Source organism: Eptesicus fuscus, chromosome 9, assembly GCF_027574615.1.
Source record: "Eptesicus fuscus isolate TK198812 chromosome 9, DD_ASM_mEF_20220401, whole genome shotgun sequence".
Classification (NCBI taxonomy): Eukaryota; Metazoa; Chordata; class Mammalia; order Chiroptera; family Vespertilionidae; genus Eptesicus; species Eptesicus fuscus.
In genome coordinates this window covers 30686657-30710262 of record NC_072481.1, presented here as the reverse complement: position 1 = coordinate 30710262, position 23606 = coordinate 30686657, and the positions used below count along the sequence as shown (strand labels likewise).

The following is a 23606-nucleotide window of genomic DNA, read 5'->3' as shown; positions in this document are numbered from 1 at the left end:
AGGCACCTTTTGTGTTTTGACAAGTTTGCCTCATTTACAGGAGGAAGAATGGCAGAAGACAGTATTAGGTTAACAAGTGACCTTCTTGAGGTTCATTCCAGCCTCAGGCATACAACCTAGGAAGAACATTCCTTAGCTAGCAAGTTGTTCTTTTCCATTCTATTTCTTGTGCTCAAAGCAAACTGAGTTATCTGATGCCTTACAGTCTCTCTTTTCATTTTGTTTATTCAGTTTTTCATGCGTGCACTGTGACTAGTTAGAAAGGCTACAAGGTCATTTTAGTGTTTTCCCACAGAGGCTCAAAGTAACTAACATAATAATGCAAGTAGATTAATTATAGAAGGAAATGCATTTAACATTTTTTGGCCAGAAAGTGCCTTTTGAAGGGGGCAGTGTAGTTGCTGGTGTTAAAGTCAGACCTGGGAAAGAATTCTGTTTCTGCAATCATTTACCCTCTGTGTTAGCTGGTGGTCAGATTCTTAACCTGTCTGAGCTTTAGTTTCTTACTGTGGAAGGTAGTGGTAATAATAGCTATCTTACAGAGTAATTCTGAGAAATGAATACAATAGAATATAATAGGTGACTGTCACTGAGTGGACCTTTCTTTTTAGAATAGCATAAAATCTGTTCAATAGCTTCCCTTGATGGAGGAGTCCTTAGTAATTATCTATTCTGTTTTGTGCAATAAGATTTCTACATGGCGGGGAGCAATCACTTCACATGAAAGAAATAACCTAATTTAGTTGTGCTGTTGTGGTTTAGGAGTTTGTTTTAGGGTTAAATTGTCTCTTGATCACCTCTGTTAATCCCCAGTTGCCGAGTAGTAATGATTCTGATGAGATGAAATCTTCCATATTTGCAAATAGCAATCATTATTAAAATCAGAACAACCAGTTTTATCCTTCTGTCCAGAAAGAAATTTTCATTAAAAGTTTTTTCAAATGTAGAAATTGTGGTTGAAGTTAGGACTGTAAGTTTGTTTTATAGTTACCTGGGTAACATTTTCGTTGATGTAAGCAGGAAGACAACATTGTGGAATGGTTCAGGAAAAAAATCTCTCTGCCTGCAGAAATTTTTGCTAGGTTGCAATATTTGTACCCTTCCCACATATCTCCCATGTTTTAGTAGTGATGTACCTGATAGCAGTGAGGCACCACCACCTGTACTCATTGTCAGTATTCAAGTTGTATTTTCCATTTTGGTTGAAGTTCTTTTTTTGTTTGCCGACAGGTTACTTCTAAATCCAGTGTTTTTTCTTTTATACAGGAAAGCTTTCTAGTGGATAAACTTCAGTTTAGAGAGAGGGACTAGTCTAATCTTTGCATTTGAATGTTTCCAGTAGAATAGCTTTAAATTAAAGGTTCAAATCTGTATGTCCAAGGTATATAAGGTATCATATATAAATAAATACTCTTTAAAATCAACAGTATGTCATTATAAATAAGGCTCAAGAATTATTCTAAATACACTCACGGATATGATCTATAAATAGTGATCTTGAGCAATGCTTATTCAGTAAATGCTTCTTGGACTCATAGGACCTACATTGGAATATAGAATATTTTGTATAATTTCATTGGTTAAAATCTATTAGAGTTACTGAAGGTTTTCACAATTTCTAATTACTGTTAACCCTGTCCTGAGGAGCTGCAAATTATCCAGTGATCAATATGAAGTGAGATTTTAAAAAAATATATATTTTATTGATTTTTTACAGAGAGGAAGGGAAGAGGGATAGAGAGTTAGAAACATTCATGAGAGAGAAGCATCGATCAGCTGCCTCCTGCACACCCCCTACTGGGGATGTGCCCGCAACCAAGGTACATGCCCTTGACCGGAATCGAACCTGGGACCCTTCAGTCCACAGGCTGATGCTCTATCCACTGAGCCAAACCAGTTAGGGCTGAAGTGAGATTTTTTTACCCAGAATTAAGAAAACACATCCCCTCACCAGGGGTACTGTCTGTTCATTTAAGAGAAAAAAACGTACAAACTATTTGCACAGTTGAACATCTTTGTCCTTTTTAACTGTCTTAAAAATTAATACTGTAACGGGAAGGTAAGTAGTTTAGAATTTGCTCATTATCAGATGACAAAGTTAGGGGCTTTTAAAGAAGCAAAGCATACTTGGTTGGCAATAATTTGGGAGGCAGGAGATTGCTATTTATGATGATATTTAGTGCCATTTTCAGTAGGATTAAATAAAAAAGGTAAATGCCATTATGCGTGTTAAACTAACCCTCCTGGAAGGTGGTGAGAATAGAGTCACCTTTAGTCTTCTTTTCATTCCACTACAATTTGTAAGTTGGCTTAGAGCAGCATTTTCCAGGCTGTTTAATTGAACATTATTAGTTCTTATACAATGTGAATAAGTATCCTCTGGGGATGAAAAAAGGATTCTTGACAAAATAATGGCCAAAGTGATATGCATTTCTTTACTGCAGAGTTAGTATTCAGAGTATTTGTACTCATGAGCCTTATGACCCTTCAAAAGAAGAAAGGATACATTATGTAGTATTTCTCAAACTTATTTGGCCATAGAATCCTGTTTGTTGAGAACACCTAATAAGCATTTTATGTTGACTGGTGTGTGTAGTGGAGCCCAGTTAAGCAGTTCTGGCGTAGTGAGTTTGTGAATTAAAAAAAAAAGGAATCCTTTTTTATAGGATAGCTTGACCAGTAGTGGGAAAGGACTTTTCTGTGAACATATAAGATATGTCTCTAAGGTAACACAGACTGCCCTAGCTGGTTTGGCTCAGTGGATAGAGTGTTGGCCTGCAGACTGAAGGGTCCCTGGTCGGTCAAGGGCACATGCCCGAGTTGCAGGTTTGATCCCCAGTAGGGGGCGTGTAGGAGGCAGCCGGTTGATTCTCTCTTATCATTGATGTTTCTGTGTCTCCCCTCTCCTTTAAAAAAACATTTACTTTAAAAATGTTTAAAGTAACACAGACTTAGGGATGAATGTAATTCCAAAGGCTATCTAATCCAATTGCCAATCCTATATATACTAATAAAAGACAAATATGCAAATTGACCGCACCTTCGCTACACCTAAGCCACGCCCACCAGCCAAGCCATGCCCACCAACCAATCAGGACAAGTATGCAAATTGCCCCAACAAAGATGGCGGCTAATTTGCATATCAAGACAGTGTCGAAAGAAGCCAAGAGCTGCAAAGGGGAGTAAAGCTTCGAAGAAGCAAGCAAGCCAGGGGGGCGGGGGGAGGAGAAGGGAGGAGCGAAGTCAGGGCCGTAGGCGAAAGGAAACGAAGGCGGGCTGGAGGAGAAGGCGGGGCCGGCGGCAAGGGAGGAACGGAGGCGGGGCCGGGGGTGAAGGGAAACGCGGGCCGGCTGGAGGAGAAGGCGGGGCCGGTGACAAGGGCGGGGCGGAGGCGGGGCCGGGGCCGAAGGGAAACGAAGGCGGGCTGGAGGAGAAGGCGGGGCCGGTGACAAGGGCGGGGCGGAGGCGGGGCCGGGGGCGAAGGGAAACGCCGGCCGGAGAAGGCGGGGCCGGTGACAAGGGCGGGGCGGAGGCGGGGCCGGGGCCGAAGGGAAACGCGGGCCGGAGGAGAAGGCGGGGCCGGTGACAAGGGCGGGGCGGAGTCAGGGCCGGGGGCGAAGGGAAACGCGGGCGGAGGAGAAGGCGGGGCCGGTGGCAAGGGCGGGGCGGAGGCGGGGCCGGGGGCGAAAGGAAACGCGGGCGGGCTGGAGGAGAAGGCGGGGCCGGTGACAAGGGCGGGGCGGAGGCGGGGCCGGGGGCGAAGGGAAACGCGGGCGGAGGAGAAGGCGGGCGGGTGACAAGGGCGGGGCGGAGGCGGGGCCGGGGGTGAAGGGAAACGCGGGCCGGAGGAGAAGGCGAGGCGGGCGGCAAGGGAGGAACGGAGGCGGGGTAGAGTGCAGCAGGAAGTCCCATTGCAGGAATTTTCCTGCAACGGGAAAGCTAGTATATACTAATAAAAGAGTAATGTGGTAATTAGACCAGGAGAACTTCCAGAGACCTTCCGGACAAAGCCATGGTGGCAGGGCCGAGGCAGAGACGGTTAGGGGAGATCAGTCCTGCAGGGGAGAGCAGTTGGGGGCGATCAGGCTGTCAGGGGGGGCAGTCAGGGGCAATCAGGCTGGCAGGCCAAGGCAGTTAGGGGCAATCAGGCTGGCAGGCAGAGGCGGTTAGGGGTGATCAGGCCAGCAGGCAGAGTGGTTAGGGGCCATCAGACAGGCATGCAGAGTTGTTAGGGGCGATCAGGCAGGTAGGCAAGCGGTTAGGAGCCAGTGGTCCCAGATTGCGAGAGGGATGTCTTGACTGTGGTATTGGGCCTAAACCGGCAGTCGGACATCTCCTGAGGGGTCCTGGATTGAAGAGAGTGCAGGCCAGGCTGAGGGACCGCCCCTCATCGTGCATGAATTTCGTTTACTGGTCCTCTACTCCTATATAATAAAAGGCTAACATGCAAATCAGCTGGTTGCTATGACGCGCACTGACCACCAGGGGGCAGACGCTCAACACAGGAGCTGCCCCCTGGTGGTCAGTGCACTCCTATAGGGACGCCCCGCCCCCTCCAGTGCACGAATTTCATGCACCGGGCCTCTAGTAACAATAATAATAGTAGCAGCTGCCATTTTTAGGAGTACTTGCTGTTTATTAGACACAGTGTTGTTATTCTATATGCTTTTATTAACCATGAATTTTAACCTTTTGCACTTGGATGTCGAGTGTGACTTACGGTAGCATCGGTAGCAGGAATCGAGAAAAAAGCAAGCAAGTGCAAAGGGTTAATTTTTTTATCTTAATATTTTCCGTTCTCCTACTTTTTAACATCTCTACTACTACATTTCCCCAGTAACTAGATAATTGCAGTGTCCTGTTTTCCCTATCTGTCTATATAATGCTGCCATCCTCCCACCTTGTCCTTTTCTCCACACTGTACCCAAAATGATCTTTTAAAAGGGTAATTCTAATTGTGCTTAAAACTCTTCAGTGGCTCACCATTATCCTCAGGATCTTAGCTTTGTCCATCTCTGATTACTTTTCTAATTTCTAGCCTCTTGCCCCTCGGCTGCTGTCATACTAAACTATTACCCTTTCAGGAATATAATGCTCTGTCAGCTCCAGGCCTGTGTACATGCAGTTTGCTTATCTATCTCAGTAGGTTCCTATCCTTAGATTTTAAATCTCCCAAGAAGCCGCCTCTGACCATCCTGAAATTGAGTTAGGTCCTGGATTAGGTCCTATATGTACTGTGCATTTGACCCTATTGTAACTCTTAACAAGTGGCGCTATAATTATCTATTTTAATTTTCCAGTTATAATAGACTTTAATCTCTTTGAGAATCAAAGTGTTACCTCTTGTTTAGGATCCATAGATCTTAGCACAATGCCTACATATATAAGTACTAGTAGCCCTGCGCACGAATCTGTGCGCCAGTAGCTCTCTGCGGGGCCTGGCTGCTCCGCGCCCACTGCCCAGAGGCTCTCCGCGGCCCAGAGGCCCATCTGCGGCCGGGTGTGGAACACTTGCCTCGTCGTCATGGCGACAAAGCAGGCATTCCGCCAGGCCACTCATGCTGCCTGCTCTCAGTAGCTGCCCCCCCCCCCCCCCCGGGACTGGGGGACTCCGGCGGGGCTGAGAGGACTGGGTGCCGCCATCTTGTGGCTATGGGTGCCACCATCTTTGTGATGGAGTGATGGTTAATTTGCATATTACCCTTTTATTAGATAGGATTTCTTGAATGAATGAAAGTATCCTAATCCTCACAACCTTGCAAGATGTTTTACGGTTTAAAAAATTGGCCTTTGTGAGGTTAAGTAACTAGCCCAAGGTTACTCAGCTAAAAGGAGGTGAGGAAGGATAGAATTCAGATCTGTCTAATTGCAAAGACTGGGCTTATTTTTTTCTTGCTTCTCCACATGGCTGCTCTTTTTCATCTTGTCTTTACATATTTCTGTCAAGTGTTCCAACAGCCTATGCTAACAACCTTATCCATAGCTTCTGAGGCAGCTTGTGCCATATTTGGATAGTTTTTGAGGGCTGAAATAGGTCCCTCTAGAATAATTTTCCATCCACTGGTCTTAATTTATGCTTTGGAGACTATAATTTATTTTTCTAAAAGCAAATAATTCCTAATTTGTAATCCACTTAAGGTCTCATTTATTAGTTTATTCATTCATTTATAGAGCAAACATTTACTGAGCACCATCGTTAGGTTGGTTCCTTATTCTAATTATGTCATTTTTCAAAATGTTTGAGGATTGTCTTCAGACTTTTGTCTGATTCTTATGAAAATGTGTCGACACTTTTTTTTAAACCTTGAAGGTGGATTTGATTGGGGAAATAGCAAATAGTTGTTTAGGACCAAGCAAGGTGAAAAATAGGGGTCAGAAGTTCCAATCTGACAGTCCTCAATTTTCTTTGGCTTGCCTATAATTTTTAAAAAATTTGAGCCTAAGTTGTAATGGTTCTGAAAGAGATAATGAAGGTAGTGGTACAAGTAATGGGAATAATGGATGTTCTCTGTGATGCTATTGACAATATTTTAAAATGGAAAATATTGCAATTATTAATATGGAACTGGTTAAAAATTATGACACATCCTTCAGTGGAATACATCTACCTAATAACAAAGTAACATGCTAATTGACCTACCATCGTGATGCCCACCAGCCAATCAGGAGTGAGTATGCAAATCAACCCAACAAAGATGGTGGGTTAATTTGCATACACAGGCGCCAAGCGGCTGGGGGTGGGGCTGGACACTTGTGTCGTTGCTATGGCGACGATGCAGGCGTTCCGCAATACCCCAGCCATTCTGGGCAGCGTGGGAAGGTGGGAAGGCAGCTCTGGGCCGGAGCGGAAAGGCGGCTCCAGCCAGTGAGAAGGCGCTGCCGGCAGCCAGGGGAAGGAAGGCCCATTCTTGCACGAATCTTCGTGCATCGGGCCTCTAGTTTTAATTACAAATGATGAAGATCTATATTTGATATGGCAAGTTATTCACATTAATTTTTTAAGTGAAAAAAGGTTACAAAATAATTTGTATAGTATTTTCTAATATTGCAGGTTTGCCTCATACCTTATTTGCATAAGAAAAAAAATCTCTAGAAGTATATAACCTAAAATACTAACAATGCTTGATTCTGGGTGGTTGGATTAACCCTTTGCACTCGCTTGCTTTTTTCTCGATTCCTTTATTCTAATGCTAACCGTGTCGAGTCACACTCGACATCCGAGTGCAAAAGGTTAAAGGTGTTTGTAAAAAAATACCTCATCCTCCTAACCTATAACAACATCAGTGCAAAACAGCTATATACGTCTGTCTCATTAGCATATAATAATGCATACACATATTTAACATTCAAGTGAATATGGCTTCGTGTCCTCATCCCAATATATGAAAAGTTCATTTTCTCTAGAGATTCTCTTTGATATTTCCTGGGACCCCCAGGTTTACTTATTAAGTCTCAAGGGGGTTAGTCAAGGATACCATCAATAAAATGTTCAGGCCACTGAAGAGCCCAGTTTCTTCGCTGCTATTTTTGCTTCTGCTTTGATAACAGTATAACCTCCAAGATCAGATAACCTGGAGTACTGAGCAAGATCCTGGTTTTCGCAGGATTTAGCATGGTGGTTGAGACCAACTTCTGTCATAACTTTGGTCCTTCAGTCATTCCTCAGGATGCCAGCTCAAGAGCTGTTTTAGCATCTACTTTTTGTGTCCAGGATCTCTCTGGCTTTTGCTTCTTTTATTCTGTCTGAAACTCTTACTGCAGTGGACCAGCATTGTTCCATGGCCCTTGTCAGTTGGAGCTGAGTAGTAGTTGCCCCTTTAAATGGGACATGCACTCTCCAGTTTTCTGAATTCCTCATCACTCCCCACTCCCTGTTATTTCATTGACACTATGGTTAAGGCTGGGTTTGATTTATATATCTGTTCTGAGCACTGGGGATGTATGTGAATATAAATAAGACACAGTCGTTGCCTTCAGAAAGCCCTTCTCTGGTAAAAGAGAAATGGTAAAAAGTAATTATAATATGTGATAAGTGCTATAGTCAAATATATAATTAGATATTAATTGAGCACCTATAACATACCAGGTATTAATGCTGAGTGCTTTAACTTATCTAAGTCTCAACACTTTTGTGAGTTGGTGTTCTTTTTTCCTCTCTACACGTGAAGAAGTGAGCTCAGAGATGGTTAAGTATCTTGGCCAAGATCATACAGCTAGTAAGTATAGGTAGCTATGATTCAAAATCAAATTTCTGACCAAGAGCATCAGTTCCCACCCTGCCTTCTTTGAGAGCATTAAAGCTTGAATCATTTAACCAGAGACATTGGTTTTGTCTCAGAGTGATCTGGTTTTTTTAGGGCAAGACAGTGTACTTGACTGGTATAAAGGGCTGCCGAGATCCAGGACCAGGGAAGACTGTAAGTTGGAATCCTAGAGATCCCAGGAGGCTTTTTGTCCAGGCTAGAGAAGGTAAAGCTATAGTAAGCAAATAGATCAGCCTGCCAAGTGGGAATTCTAGGATAATGTGAGTTTTCTTCCCACTAGTGACTTGAATTCTACTAATGTGACTGTTGTTGAGAAATAGGGGTTGAAGTGTGTGTTGTTTGTTTTTTGAGAACTGCCAAGAACTAATAAAAACTATGTCAAAGACCTTCACAAAATATCAACATAAATGCTTGGTTTAATCTGGTACATCAAAAGCAGAGTCAAAGGGTAGGCTTTTGGAACACTAGGCATACCTAGGCCAGAATTGATAGTGAAAGGCATGAATTTCTGACATAAAAACTGGGGAAGATTTTTAGTAGCAGCTGGTAGTCCTCCCACACTGCCCTTTATGGCTCAGGAGTTGCTTTCTGCAGGGTTGCAGAGTATGCTGGAGATGAAAGAGAGGCATTCCCTCATAGTAGCTTTAGGACCTTAAGTCCTGTGTAAAACAAGGAATTTGGATTGGATGACTTAAGCACTTTCTGTTTTTTTTCAGTGCTTATTTAGTACTGTATACTTTACATATCTTATTAGCTCATTTAATTCCTACCCTGGCTCTGTGATATAGATGGGGGTATCCAAATATTACATTAGGAAACAGAGGCTCAAGGTTGGTCCAATGTCATACAATCTATATATATAAAACCCTAATATGCTAATAGACCGAACGGTGGAACAACCAAACAACTGAACAACCAGTCACTATGATGTGCGCTGACCACCAGGGGGCATGTTCAAATCATGGCAGGCATCAGCCCTGCTTGCATCTGCTGCTGGTGCTGGCCCCAATTGCTCTGCCGTCAGCGCGTGGGAGCGGTGGCAGCAGGAGCAGGGCTGCTGGCAGACGGGACTGGGGGCCGTGGTGGGAGGGGCCGGGCGGGGGTATAGGGGATGGGCCAAGACCTGCCCCTGTGCCCACCTCACAGCCCACAGTTCCTTTCAAGATGCACGAATTCATGCACTGGACCCCTAGTTAATTAATAAGTAGGGGAATCAGAATTTGAATCCAGCTCTGCCTGACTCCCGAGTGTTATTTTTGCCATAGTGACACTGATTAATAATCAGTGATGTAAAAATGTCTTTCCTATTATTCTGCCTCCCACTCCTCAAATGAGCTTCTTTGCTTCCTTGAAGCTGACTTAACCCCCACTGTTTTGGGTTTAACCTTTTGCACTTGGATGTTGAATGTGACTCGACACGGTTAGCATTAGAATAAAGGAATCGAGAAAAAAGCAAGCGAGTGCAAAGGGTTAAAAGAGAGTGTGGTGTTTATAAGGCACACAATTGGCCTGTTGACCTTCTGCTTTCTCTTCCCAGGCTGGTAGTTATGCAGAATCTGTGATCTAAACTTTTGAGAAAAGAACTGCAATACCTGCAACTCTGTGTAGCTTCAGAAATCGCCCCACAACACACCCTGTAAGCATAACTAAACTATTGTTTAGATGCAATCGTGAAATTGCCATGCAATCCCTTAATATTTTTTACTGATTGATTTTTTTTTTTAAGAGAGGAAGGGAGGGAGAGAAACATCTATTTGTTCCAGTTATTTGTGCATTCATTGGTGGATTTTTGTATGTATCCTGACTGGGGATTGAACCCACAACCTTGGTGTATCAGGATGACATTCTAATCAACTGAGTTACCTGGCCAGGGCCTGCAGTCCCTTGATATTTTAGTGTACACCACTTCTAATGATTTGGTTGTTAGTTATTTCAAGTCCTTATAAGTTACAAATGTGATTTGCTACTGGCTAAAGACTCCTAATCTACACTAATAAAAGAGTAAGATGCAATTGACCGTACCTTTGCGATGCCCACCAGCCAATCAGGAGTGTGTATGCAAATTAACCCAACAAAGATGGCAGGTTAATTTGCATACTCAGGTGCCTAGAGGCCATTGCAATGACACAGGTGTTCTGCACCGCTCCAGGCCTCTGGGCAGCATGGGAAGGCGGAAAAGCAGCTCCGGGCCGGAGCAAAAAGGCAGCTGTGGCCAGAGCGAAGGTGGTGCCGGCAGCCAGGGGAAGGAAGGCCCATTCTTGCACAAATCTTTGTGCATCGGGCCTCTAGTAGTTAAGTAATAAAATTGGTATCAACTTGCCCTGGACATTGTGGCTAGTTGGTTGGGGCATTGTCTGGTACACTGAAAGGTCGAGGGTTTGATTTCTGGTCAGGACACATACCTAGGTTGCAAGTTCGGACCCCATTTGGGGCATATGGGAGGCAATTGATCAGTGTTTCTCCCTCTCCTTCTCCCCCTCTCTGAAATCAATGACAGTGCCCTCAGATGAGTATTAAAAATAAAAGTGGCAATTTATGTGGTCTGTGTTTTCAGATACTTAGTTAGATCTCTAACCAACAGATCAAATTCAACGTCAGATTTCTGATTTTTAAATTAATGAATTAATTAAGTTGGGTATAATGGTTTATGTTATCTGTACATACATTTGATACCTGAGCATTTCCTTGAATGTATCCTGAAGTGTCCCATGTTTTAGTAAGCAGTGTTGTGCAGGGGAAAGGGTTCTGCCTAGGTGGGACCTAAGTTTGCATCCTAGATATATGGCTAAGGTTCAGAGTAACTCTGAACCTTACTCTTTTACCTATGAAAGGAGATTGGAGGATTGATTAGAGGGATAAAGTATTGAGCATAGAACCTGGCACTAGTTGGTGTTCAGAAATTATTTCATATCAGTGTGTGATATGAGTAGAATGTGTGTAGAGACATTAAAATGGCAAAGTGATAGGATAGGCAGCCTTGCTTCTATTTCAGGACTCTGCCGAATCTCTGCATAGGCCCATAATGAACTCTTACATGAGATCAACCGAGGTATTTCTAGAAAAGATGTAGTCTACCTGGTAAAACATGTGATGGTTAGTTCTGGGCTACTTAGCTTTAATGGGAGGAAGCAGATCCGAGGAGATTGTTAAAGGCCTTAGGTCAGTGATTCTCAACCTTTCTAATGCTGCGACCCTTTAATACAGTTCCTCATGTTGTGGTGACCCCCAACCATAAAATTATTTTTGTTGCTACTTCATAACTGTAATTTTGCTACTGTTATGAATCATAATGTAAATATCTGTGTTTTCCGATGGTCTTAGGCTCTACAGAAGCGGTTTTCAACCTGTGGGTCGTGACCATCGGAAAACACAGATATTTACATTATGATTCATAACAGTAGCAAAATTACAGTTATGAAGTAGCAATGAAAATAATTTTATAGTTGGGGGTCACCACAACATGAGGAACTGTATTAAAGGGTCGCGGCATTAGAAAGGTTGAGAACCACTGCCTTAGGTAATAGTGAGATGTTTCTATTTGAATATTCTATAAAAAAGAAAAAAAAAAGTTATGTTAACTGATTTTCACCATATTAGGATGCTCCTCTTAAAACCTAAACAGTTGGACCCAAAATCCTTAAGTAAGTCTTCAACCAACACTGGTAAACTTTAGGACCCCAGAATGTCTTCAGTAACCACAATACTGCAGGTTTCCCCTGTTAATCCGAAAGTAGATCATTTCTATGTAAGCCATAATATCGTAAAGTGAAGAAGCAATCACCTTAGGACACATCTTGCTAATAGATGCCCCAAATAACTCGAGATAAAGCACAAATGCTCACAGATACAGTTTAAAGCTGGTTGATGCTGAGATGATGAGTATAGTTCCTATGGAAGGAGCTTGATGCTGCCACTCCCTCTGCTAGGGTGTTTGCAGCAAAATAATGACTGCTATTTTTGCTTTTCTTCATAAAAGAGAAATCCTCTTCGATTTCTTTTGGTTAGTGAAAACAGGTACTAATGTAGGTCTTTTGTAAAATGAAGTGGCGTAAAGCGAACTTTTGAAAAGCAGGGGATACCTGTATTTACAATAGCTCAGGCTGAGATCATCCCTGCTGTTTATTCTTGAAAATGTGGTAGAAAAATTTACCCTCTGTATCAGCAATTTTCTACCAGTGGGCAAGAGACACATTGATGTGCCACAAGAATTTTTAAAACATGCAAAACATGTCCCCTATTTAGTCAGGGACACCAACCTCTTTTCCCTTAGATTGTCAAATAAAAAAATGACAACAGCCAACACAACAAAAACCATCCAGTGTGAATAAATCAAAATTATACTTTTTTTTTTTGTCAGATTAGCAAAAAGTGTAATATATTTTTTGGTGTGCCGCAGAATTTTAGTAATTAGTTTGTACGCCATGAGATGAAAAGGGTTGAAAATCACTGCTCTATATCAAAACTCTGTAATGTATTTTTTATTGATTGGTTTTGAGAGAGAGAAACATCAGTTTGTTGTTCCACTTAATTTATGAATCATTGGTTGGTTCTTGTATGTGCCCTGACCGGAGATCAAACCTGCAGCTTTGGCATATCAGGATGGCGCTCTAACCAACTGAGCTACCTGGTCAGGACCAAACTGTGTAATATTAAAAACTAATCAGCAACATTTTGTGACCACTCTAAATAGTTTAGTTAATCCACTCTAAATAAATTCATTAATCCATCAAGCTATAACATTATATTCACTGATGTTCTATCTTCTTTGCCTTTCCCTCCTCCCCACCTTTATCATTATATTTCCCTCTTGGGTTCCTGGTAGACTTTTTGGAAATGCCACTGTTTCTGTCACTACATACATTGCCCCAGAATTTTTCTATTTAGATTAGTTTATGTTTAAAAATAAAGTGATTTGCCCTGGTATTAATATGTGCTTTTAAAATAACTGTGGACACGATGACAGATGCTTTTTAGAAATCCTGTGTGGATCTATGAACCAGGAGGTCATGGTTTGATTCCTAATCAGAGCACATGCCTGGGTTGTGGGCTTGATCCCCCCTGGGAGGGGGCAGTGTGCAGGAGGCAGCCGATCAATGATTCTCCCTCATCATTGGTGTTTCTCTGTCTCCCTCTCTCTTCCTCTGAGGTCATTAAAAATATATTAAAGAGAAAAAAAAGAAATCCTGAAAACCATTGTATGGCCATTAATACCACTCTTTGTTACTGTTAAAGAAGCTGTATTTTCTTTGGAGCTATTGGAGTACTCCACCCAATTTTTTTTTCTTCTGTTAATGTTCAACAGAAAACTGAAGATAGTTAAGTCACAACTTTCCGATCTTGTGCACATTTCTTCTTTGGTTCACTGCCATACGATACTGTAGCACTATCTTACAGACATCTTTGATGACCAATCAGAAGCAGTTAAATTACCTTAAATTTTTAAATGGAACTCTGACAGCCAATAAGAAATCCTTTGGGTGGTAACTGTAACAACCCTTTCGTGTGATTTTAAAAACAATTCTAAATTTGCAGTATTCTCTGTTTTGGAAGCACTTGAGGCCCTACTGCATCTGCTGTGTGCATTTGCTAGGGATTTCCAAGCTTTAAGTTCCCTGTAGTTTGAAGTCTGGATCTGACCCCTGTTCTGCTTCTCAAGGTAACTTTAAAACAGGAAGTGTGCAAAGGAGGTAACTGATGACGTGAACAGCCAATCATGGCTTTGTGTTCTTAGCCAATAAAACAGTTCAGCCAATGGGACCACTCTGGAGGCAAGGTTTGGTGTCAAATAGCATGCTAGATTGAATGCCTTTGACTGTTAAAGTGGAAGGAGGCTGCAGGGCTTCATTGGAGCCTCGGAGTTTTTCACTGAGGCAGGGGTCAGCTGAAAGACAAAGAAAAATGGCGAATAGTTTGCTGGGGGGTGGGGGGACAGCTGTTCGGGTTTTCACTGGAGTGGACATTCCAGACTCAGGTTTCTGCATCTCCTGCTGCCTTTTGTTTCCTCCGTCCTTTTTGGGGGGAGGGATAGGAGTGACTTAAATTCTCCCTGTCCGAGGAGATATAAATAACTACATGTAAAATTAATGCAGTTCCCGGTAAGTTTAATTCTTTGTTCTGTGTTAAAATGGTAGAAACTGTTTAGCTTCAGAGAGTGTAGACAAGTTGCACTGTTTCAGAAAATGGCCACTTTACATTCCATGCATACCTTTTGGTGCACCTAGAATACCTTACTCTGTTTAGATTTTGCATGCCCTTCAACTAGGATTTCTTTTCCTAGTTGAGCAACAAGATCAGGTACATGAAAAAAGGCTAATAATTTTTTGAGGGGCATACAGAAGCAAAGCACTTTCTCTTTGCATTGGGTAAACTTAACTGTTTTCCAAATAATTTTCCTTTGTTCAAGTGCACTGAAGCTTTTCTACAGAATAAGCTGAGTTGTTGTAAGACTTTTTCTATTTCCATGCACTTTATTGACATCTGTATTTTCAGAGGCGGAAGCAACACTATTGCTATTCTCAATTTGTGTTAAAATATGATTTGCACTGATGCAGGTTCTAATGGTGAAGGCCCACATGCCAATGTGAAATTCTCGCATAACTTTCTTGATTTACCTGTCTGTGCTTCTAGAGTCTTAAGAACCAATTAGTTAAGTAACAGTTTTGTTTTAAAATGCGCATTTTAACATAGAATGCTGGTTAGAAGCATACTTCTCCACTATACTGACAGTGACAAGAGCAAATCCTTTTCCACCAATTTCACACATTTTGTCAGGTGTTGATTTAGGTTTTTAAAATGATGTGAGCAAAATGCTTTTCATTTTCTGTATGAAATATTTAAATCCTAATTTACCTGCATTTTGTGAATAGGAAAGTTAAGAGTATAGGCACTCTGTCTTTTGCCCTTGAAATATTTTTTTCCTCTTTAGCCTATGAAGCTAATGCAGGTTGCTAATCAGTAACGAGCCAGTTCCTGTGAATAGTGAAATCTTCCATCTCATGTACTAAAGATCTGTGATGCACTTGATTTTAAAGAGCAATTCTTTGTTTTCTCTTTATTTGCAAGAACGGAATGAAGGTCATTGGAACATTTCTGCAGCAGACTCGTGTGGAGCAGTGTGGCAGCCAGCAGCACTGTCTCTGGGTAGGGAGTAGGCCCTCTTAGAGGAGAAGTTTGGAGGGTGTTGATTTGCCTTCTCCTTAAGTAAAGGATTTACCCGAGAGGATCGATAAGGGATTAGATTTTGGACTGTTAGAATTGGAGTGGTATAGCAGTAAAAGTTGCTAGATGAAGGCTTCTGTTGTTGCTCGCAAAAGTGACCTTGAAAAACTGCCGAGGAGTTGAAAGATTGAAGGACAAAGTTTGTTTATACAGATTTGGACTGAAAAGCTCTATTTAAGATGAGAAGAAACTGTACTTGTGATGTTCAAGTTGAGTGGTTAAGTAGGAATATGTTATAGATTCAAATTAGGAGTTTTCAAGCAGTAAGACAATAGGGCTGTATTCATTCTCTCCCACTCTTATCCATTCCCTCCCCGCAGCAAAAAAATTCTAAATCCTTTTGGTATGATTGTTGAGTGAACTGCCTAACAGATTCAGAATTCCTTGCATGCTACCTTGTCTTCTGTGTAATTTAGAGGGTTCTTAGTGAAGAATGGTATTTCAGGAGTTCAAAGTAATGTTTGTCAAACTTCTTTTGGGAATTGGAATGCTTATGGTAAGAAAACAGTCATTCTGGGAAGTTATGTCATAAGAGAGTATGATTAAGGATTACATTTTAACATAATTATTTTAATTTAAAATTTTTTTTTTTTACAATTCATTGATTTACATGTTATCAGTTGCTTTAGGTTTTATATATAATTTAAAAAACAATTGTAGATACTGATTGACTTTATTGGCCTTGGAGCAGGGGAGACAGAAGGTAAGTGGGGCACAGTATGAGGCCTAAATAAAACTCTTTATATTAAGAACTTTGTGGGTTTCAATTCTTGGAGAGATATCTATCACTATCTGTAGCCTGGATTCTTAACCTTCTTAGGGTCATGAACTCTGAGAATCTGACCTACTACCTGGAAGGTGCATATAGGCATGCCTGTGCAAAATCCCTGGTCACTAGGATATTTTCCAGTGGATGTTAATGGTGTTTATATGATCTCTGCATTTACACTTTAACTAGATCAGTATTTCCCAGATAAATTAAAACTCAACTTCCATAAGGAGCAAAGACCTTCTATAACTAACTGTAACTTAGACTAGGGGTGGTTGTGTGTGGGTGGGTGGGGGAGGCTTAGATAGGGTCTGAGATTTGGGCATTTATTTACTCTGATTATAGTATTTGAGGCAGCATGGTGCAGTAGCAAAAACAGACTATTTAAAGTCAGGAGACTTGTATGCAGGTCCCTCCACAGCTGTCACCAGCTTTATGAGCTTGGGCAAGTCAGCCATTTAGTGTCAGCTTCCTCACATGTAAAAACGGGTCCTAAAAATAGCACCTTCCTAGTTAGTGGTGAGTCTCAAATGAGATCATGTATGTCATAGTACTTTGCAAATTGTGAAGTGCTACATAATCTTAGTTGTTACTAATTCAAACTATTAGGGGATAAGTGCTTATGAAGATAGGTATGGCATCAAAGGAAAAAAATGCCAGTATTTTAACATGTTTACAGAGGCGTTTATATAAACCCGACACATTTCTTTTAAACTGATTCTACATGCCTTCACTTGCATATTCCTATTTATGTTGACATGACTCTATGTAATGCACTGAGACCATCAAACCTTCCCTTACCAAGATTCCTATGAAATAATTTTAACACCTTTCTCAGAAATTATAGGCCTCAGAATAAGATGATTATGGGAATGCTGGTTTTTTGGAAACCCTTAGTAAATTTTGGAATCTCTCAGATAAAATATGGAAACCGGTTTCAATATGATACTGAGATTTGCATTATAATTCAGGTATGTTGTAATAGTTGCAGCTGTTTACCATCAGAAGTTACATTTTTAGTTTATGTACCAAATATTTATAAAGTAAACTGGGAGCCATTTTTTTGTTTGCTTGTGGTCATATGATCTCCTTTCTGTCTGTTTTCAAGCTTGGAAGACAGTTAATAGCTTGCACAGTAGTAGCAAGCAAATAAATGTTGGGGTGAAGACTTTAAAAAAAAATAGGTCTTTCACCAAAATATAAACATTAGCATAAATGTCACACAGTTGATGCTCACCGTGAGATATGTTTTCAAGATAAATGGTGGAAACCCATGGGGAGGGATCTGGTTCTCACCCATTTTACATACCTGCTGTCCCCTATTTTTAGGACTCTTTTTTTTCTCCTTGGAGTGGGGTGGATATTTTGTGATCTGCTTTATTTCCTGTCCTATTAAGTCACTTCCTTTCAGTCATGGTCAGTCAACATTGATGTCTGCCTCCTTTCTGTACATTGAAAGAATCATATTCAGACAGAATAAGGCCTGGCAAAATTGGCATTGGCCTCTCTAAATAAAATTCCATTTCCAGGGATGTGTATGTTTGAAAATAGCAGTCATGGTCACTGTGGGTGTTTTGTTCCTAAAATAAGATGAGATCTCCTTTAAAGAAGCCATATACATACTTTTGTGGAGGCTTCAGTTACCCAAAAAACATTCTTAAAGCTAATTATTTATAGATGGTCTTCATGAATGAAGTTATTTTTGCCTATCCCTAGCCTTAATAATACATGCCTACAGTTTGTGTGAGTGTGTGTGTGTGTGTGTGTGTGTGTGTGTGTGTAATTATTTATTTTGTTAATGCTCATCTGAGGATATTTTTTTTCCATTGATTTTTAGAGAGAGTGGAGGGGAGAGGGAGGGAAGAGAAAGAGAGAGTCATAAACATCAATGTGCGAGAGACACATTAATTGGTTGCCTCCCACATGCACCCCAACCAGGGCCCAGAATTGAGCCTGCAAAACCGAGATATATGTCCTTGACTGGAATCAAACCTGGGACCCTTCAGTTCATGGGCCGGTGCTTTATCCATTGAGTCAAACTGGCTAGGGCTGTATATTCTTAAATTAGGTTCATGGAAGTCACTGAGGGATCTAGTCGAGTTCCCTTCTTGTAAAATGGGGAAGTTGAGGCCCAGGTAGCTTAGGTGCTTCAGTCTTTCAGCTTTTTAATGCCTGGTTTGTGTAAGGTCAGAGATTTAGCTCCAACTCAGTTTATTCCATGTTTCTTATATTCCTTTAGGTTGTTTTACCTTTTTATTTTTCATATTTCTCTTCCTTTTGATATATCTATACAGGTTTGCTGTTTGAACACAAAAGGAACAAAGAGAAAAATGGGCCATGAAAGAGGTTCAGAAGTCTCCACGTAGAATCTGTTGGTTAGAAAGTCTGCTGTGGCAGCAGACTTTCCATCCCGTTGAGATCTGAAGATCTCTTGCCTCAGCTAGTTGCTTATTCAGAAAGCTGAGAATCAGCTAGGAAGCTAATGTTGCCCACCTGGCTGAGGTGTCCCAGAGAAAGTGGTACTTTTATGCATTACAAGGAAGAACGTATACAAATATAACATCTGCATGCCAGTTAGTTGTGTTTTGTTTTGTTTTTGGTAACACTCCTCAAGAACAAGCTAATTTCCAAACAAGTTTGGGCCTGGTTCTTCAAGTGAGTTGTAAAGCCAGTCTGTATTTAATAAACAAAGATCCTAGGATCATTTCAAGGATTTGACAAGTCTGAAAAGAAATCATTATAAGTATACTCCCCAAATAATATTTTAATCATGCCAACTTTAATCTTTACCACCAGCAAGGTGGCATTGTGTACCAGCACATGTATGTTTGTGTAGTGTGGATTTGTTATTATTTTGCATACTAGTGGCCCGATGCATGAATGAAGATTTGTGCAAGAATGGGCCTTCATTCCCCTGGCTGCCAGCACCGCCTTTGCTCTGGCCAGAGCCGCCTTTCCCATCTGGCCCGGAGCCACCTTTCTGCCTTCCCATGCTGCCCAGAGGCCCTGAGCAGCTGGGGTGGTGTGGAATGCCTGCGTCCAGCCGCTCAGCGCCTGCATATGCAAATTAACCCCAACAAAGATGGCGGGTTAATTTGCATACTCACTCCTGATTGGCTGGTGAGCATCAGGAAGGTATGTTCAATTAGTATGTTACTCTTTTATTAGGTAGGTTCTCTGATAGACCATAATATACTTGGAATTTTTTAATTTTTCTTTTTTGTAGTTGGATTTCTTTATATATACATATTTGGGTATATATATTTGTGTATATATGTATATACACACACACATTTCAGAGAGGAAGGGAGAGGGAGAGAGAGAAATACCTATGATGAGAGAGAATCACTGACCCGCCTGCCTCCTGCAATCCCCCTACTGGGGATCGAGCCCCAAACCCAGGCATGTACCCCTGACCGGAATCAAACTCGGGATCCTTCAGTCTGCAGGCCAAAGCTCTATTCACTGAGCCAAACCGGCCAGGCTATAGTTGGATTTCTTTTCACCACCTTCATTTATTTGAATAGAAATTACAGTTTATTGAAAGAATGAGAGCTTAAATGGTGTAACTTAGTAATATTTAAGTCCTGAGGTATGTTGTGACTGAAAATTATAGGAGACAGATAAATCGTATCTACTTCTTACCTGTATTTCCCAGAAGCTTAGTTTTCTTTTTAATCTGTCCTTTCTGCTGCCTCAGTATTGGGCCCAGCTCTTTAAGACTTGTTAGAGCCTATTTGTATTCCATGTACACAGGCTTGAAATCTTAGAGTCATCCTGAGTCTCTGTTCTTCATTTTGTGGACGAAAGGGGCCACATGCTAACCTGACAAGCTCAGGGAACGTCTTGCAAATTCAGAGACCTAAAGTAACTACAAAGGATGGTCTGAAATTAAATGTTTGGCTCAGTGGATAAAGCACCGGCCCATGAACTGAAGGGTCCCAGGTTTGATTCCAGTCAAGGACATATATCTCGGTTTTGCAGGCTCAATTCTGGGCCCTGGTTGGGGTGCATGTGGGAGGCAACCAATTAATGTGTCTCTCGCACATTGATGTTTATGACTCTCTCTTTCTCTTCCCTCCCTCTCCCCTCCACTCTCTCTAAAAATCAATGGAAAAAAATATCCTCAGATGAGCATTAACCTTATCTTTCTGTCTCTCCCTTCGGCACATCCCAAAGCCAGACCTCACTGTTCCGTAATTGACAAAGAGTTTTTCTCTATTTAGAGTGTTTACTATAAATTAAATGTTTTGCACCCTGCAATGAAAAAGGGCAGTTGAAGGATAAGAAATGAAGATAAATTCCAGTGTAAAGACAGAACTAAAGAAAAAAACACACCTAGTAAATGTTTAACTTTTAAGAGGCAAAACATAGCTTGTGACCTTGTGTTCCTTAGTTCAAAGGGAGAATAGAAACTAAAATAACCACAGCAAACAGCAGTGCTGATTCACCTGGTTATCCTTTTTTTTTTTTTTCTTGAAAGTGCTATCATTTTGATCTGTCTCCATAGTTTCAATTAAATAGAAAACTAAAGGGAAAACCTGCTTTACTGGAAATATCCAGATAAAATGAATTTTTCCTTTATTTATCTAAGGTATATAATTCTTACCTTTGAGAAAATTCTAAAGTTGGATGCTTTACACTTCTTTTCACTAATTCACCATACATGGATGGAGACTTCAAAAATGTTTAAAAAAAAAATGTTTACAAATAAAACTTTACTCCAGGATTTAACAATCTGGTAGGGGAGATAGCCATTGTATATCAAATATATGAAACTGAAATGGAAAGTACAAACACAGGGCACAGAATTTAGAGGAGAAGAAACCTTTAATGAAGGAGGGTAGATTAACTGGGCGTTGGACTCAGGGAGGTAGGGACAAGGACATTCCAGGCATGGGGAACAGGAGGAGCAAGGTCATGGTTCACAAAGTGCAGTGTGGGCTGAAGAGAGCAGTAAGTGGTCTAGTCTGTTTACAGCATAAGGAGATGAGTTAAGGGCAGAAGGAAGTGGAAAAAAGTGTGGAGAGGTAAATTGGGTCAGATTTTGGAGGGCTTTGACTGCCTAGCTAAGAAATTCAAACTGCCTCTACTTGGCATTGGTGAACTGTTGAAGATTTGGGGTAATAGGTTGATGTGGCATTATCACAGCTGTGATTTTAGAAGATTTGTTAATCATTATATAGAAATGAGTAGAATTTGAGTAGCAGACACTAGAAACGGTGAACAATGCAGTGAGTTCACATACTAGATTTACAGCCCTTATTGGATTGTTATGAAGGTTAAAGTAATGCCAAGAGCTTAAAATCAGTCCTGGTATACAGTGAGTACTAAATGAGTATTAGCTATTATCATCATTATTTTTACTACATGGAGGTGATGAGGGCCTGAATAAAGTTAGTGGCAGTGTGAAGAAAATCAGGAGATAGACACTGTTATTACAGCATTTAGAAGTTGATTAGAAATTGTTAATGTAAAAACATTGAAACCTGTAAAGAATTTTTTGTGAGTTTATTTGAGCCAAACTCGACAATTGCCGGGAAGCAGAACCTCAACGAATTGAGATAATGCTCCAGAGAATGGCTGGGGGCAGCGGGGGGAGGGCGGTTGTTGTACCCCAAGGGGTCCAGAAAAAGAGAAGTTACAAGTTACAAGTTACCCAGACATTTCAAGGATATGTTATAGATGCAAAAAGACAGATAGACTCAGTTAAGGTAAAGGTTGACCTTGTCAGTGAAGATACCGGCCTAGGACGTAACTACCCACCATTTGCTTTTAGTTAAAGTTTAATTTCAGACCATCTTTTGTGGTTACTTTAGGTCTCTGAATTTGCAAGACGTTCCCTGAGCTTGTCAGGTTAGCATGTGGCCCCTTTCATCCACAAAATGAAGAACAGAGACTCAGGATGACTCTAAGATTTCAAGCCTGAGTACCTGGAAGAGTTAGAAGGAGCAGGTTTGGGGAAAGAGAAAGATGTGATTTTGGATATATGAAGTATGAGTTCTGGGTGGCTTTCCTGAAGGACTGGAACTTAGGAGAAATATCAGAATTGGTAATGTATATTTGAAATTTAAGCTCATAGATATTATAGCTGAATTTGGGGAATGATGGGAGAGAATCGAGGGAGAGAATGGACAGAAGAACCAGAAGAATAAAGCTTCATGTTAGAGATGGAAACAAAAACGGGGGACCTGGAAGTTGAGACAACTAGAAATGAGCATGGCAGAGTCCTCTGGGTCAGTGTTCTCTAAGATTTTTTTTAAAAAATATATTTTATTGATTTTTTACAGAGAGGAAGAGAGAGGGATAGAGAAGTTAGAAACATCAATCAGCTGCCTCTTGCACACCCCCTACTGGGGATGTGCCCGCAACCAAGGTACATGCCCTTGACCGGAATCGAACCTGGGACCCTTGAGTCCGCAGGCCGACGCTCTATCCACTGAGCCAAACCGGTTTCGGCCAATCTCTAAGATTTTTAATTGCATACTCTTATTACCTGAGCATGTAGCTCTTATATATGAATTAGTATTATTTACTCTAAAAAGTCACTTGGTCGTTTTTTTGAATATTAGTTTAGTTGAAACTAGAGATAGTCTGTAATTTCTCTAAGCATACATGAGCAAGTAAAGGTGTCACTGTTTAGTAAAGCCCACATTTTCCTCAGACTACTTAGAACACCATGCATGATCTTGTGACAAGTTAAACTGAGGGCATTGGTATCAGCCCATAGGTTAAATATTCAAAAAGCTAATATTAACATTTTCGGTGTGTGCCTTGAAAAGATTAGAAATACTTACTGCCCTATAATCTGGCGGCCTTCATTTGTTCTGAGATGTACAAATACTTCCTTGAAATGTTATGCAGCAGTTTCTTGAGATTAGTTATATATATATATATATATATATATATTTGTGTGTATGTGTATAACCTGAAGCTTTCTTGTTTAAACTTTAAATGTACACACACACACACACACACATCTCCATCCAGTGCAAAGACTAGAGTGATTTTATTTCTGAGTTGCATTGGGTTTAATCTTACTAGTGCTGGCTTTTGAAGTCTCAAATAGCAGAATTCTGTGTGAAGCCAACCATAAATACACATGTAGGAATTTGGCAACATTTGCTTAGCAAGTAATTTATAGCCACATGATCATGATAACAGTGATGAGTAGCACACACAAGATGCCAGGAATAGGATAGCCACATCTGTAGGATTTAGCAGAATTTTTACTATAAGGTGCCTATATTTAGTTTCTAGGCTAGGTGTGTTGTAATTATCCTCAATCTAAAATAAAGGCAATAATAACCCTCAATCTAGAAAAATAGTGGTAAATTTCCAGCCATCTTACTTGG

The 23606-nt window shown here is 41.0% G+C and overlaps 1 protein-coding gene across 11 annotated transcripts in view; it reads left to right on the top strand.

Annotated features, from left to right (window-relative positions):
* NFYC (nuclear transcription factor Y subunit gamma) overlaps positions 1–23606 on the top strand; it is a 68632-nt gene that overhangs the window by 5704 nt on the left and 39322 nt on the right. Inside the window, exon 2 of one of the 11 annotated variants that reach the window (XM_054720473.1) lies at positions 17090–17222. The exons of 9 other annotated variants lie outside the window; for them this stretch is intronic. The gene's annotated coding sequence lies outside the window, so the exon portion shown is untranslated. Of the gene's footprint in view, positions 1–9866; positions 9901–17089; positions 17223–23606 lie in introns of those variants that run through there. One more of the 11 variants, XM_054720474.1, reaches the window with a different exon arrangement.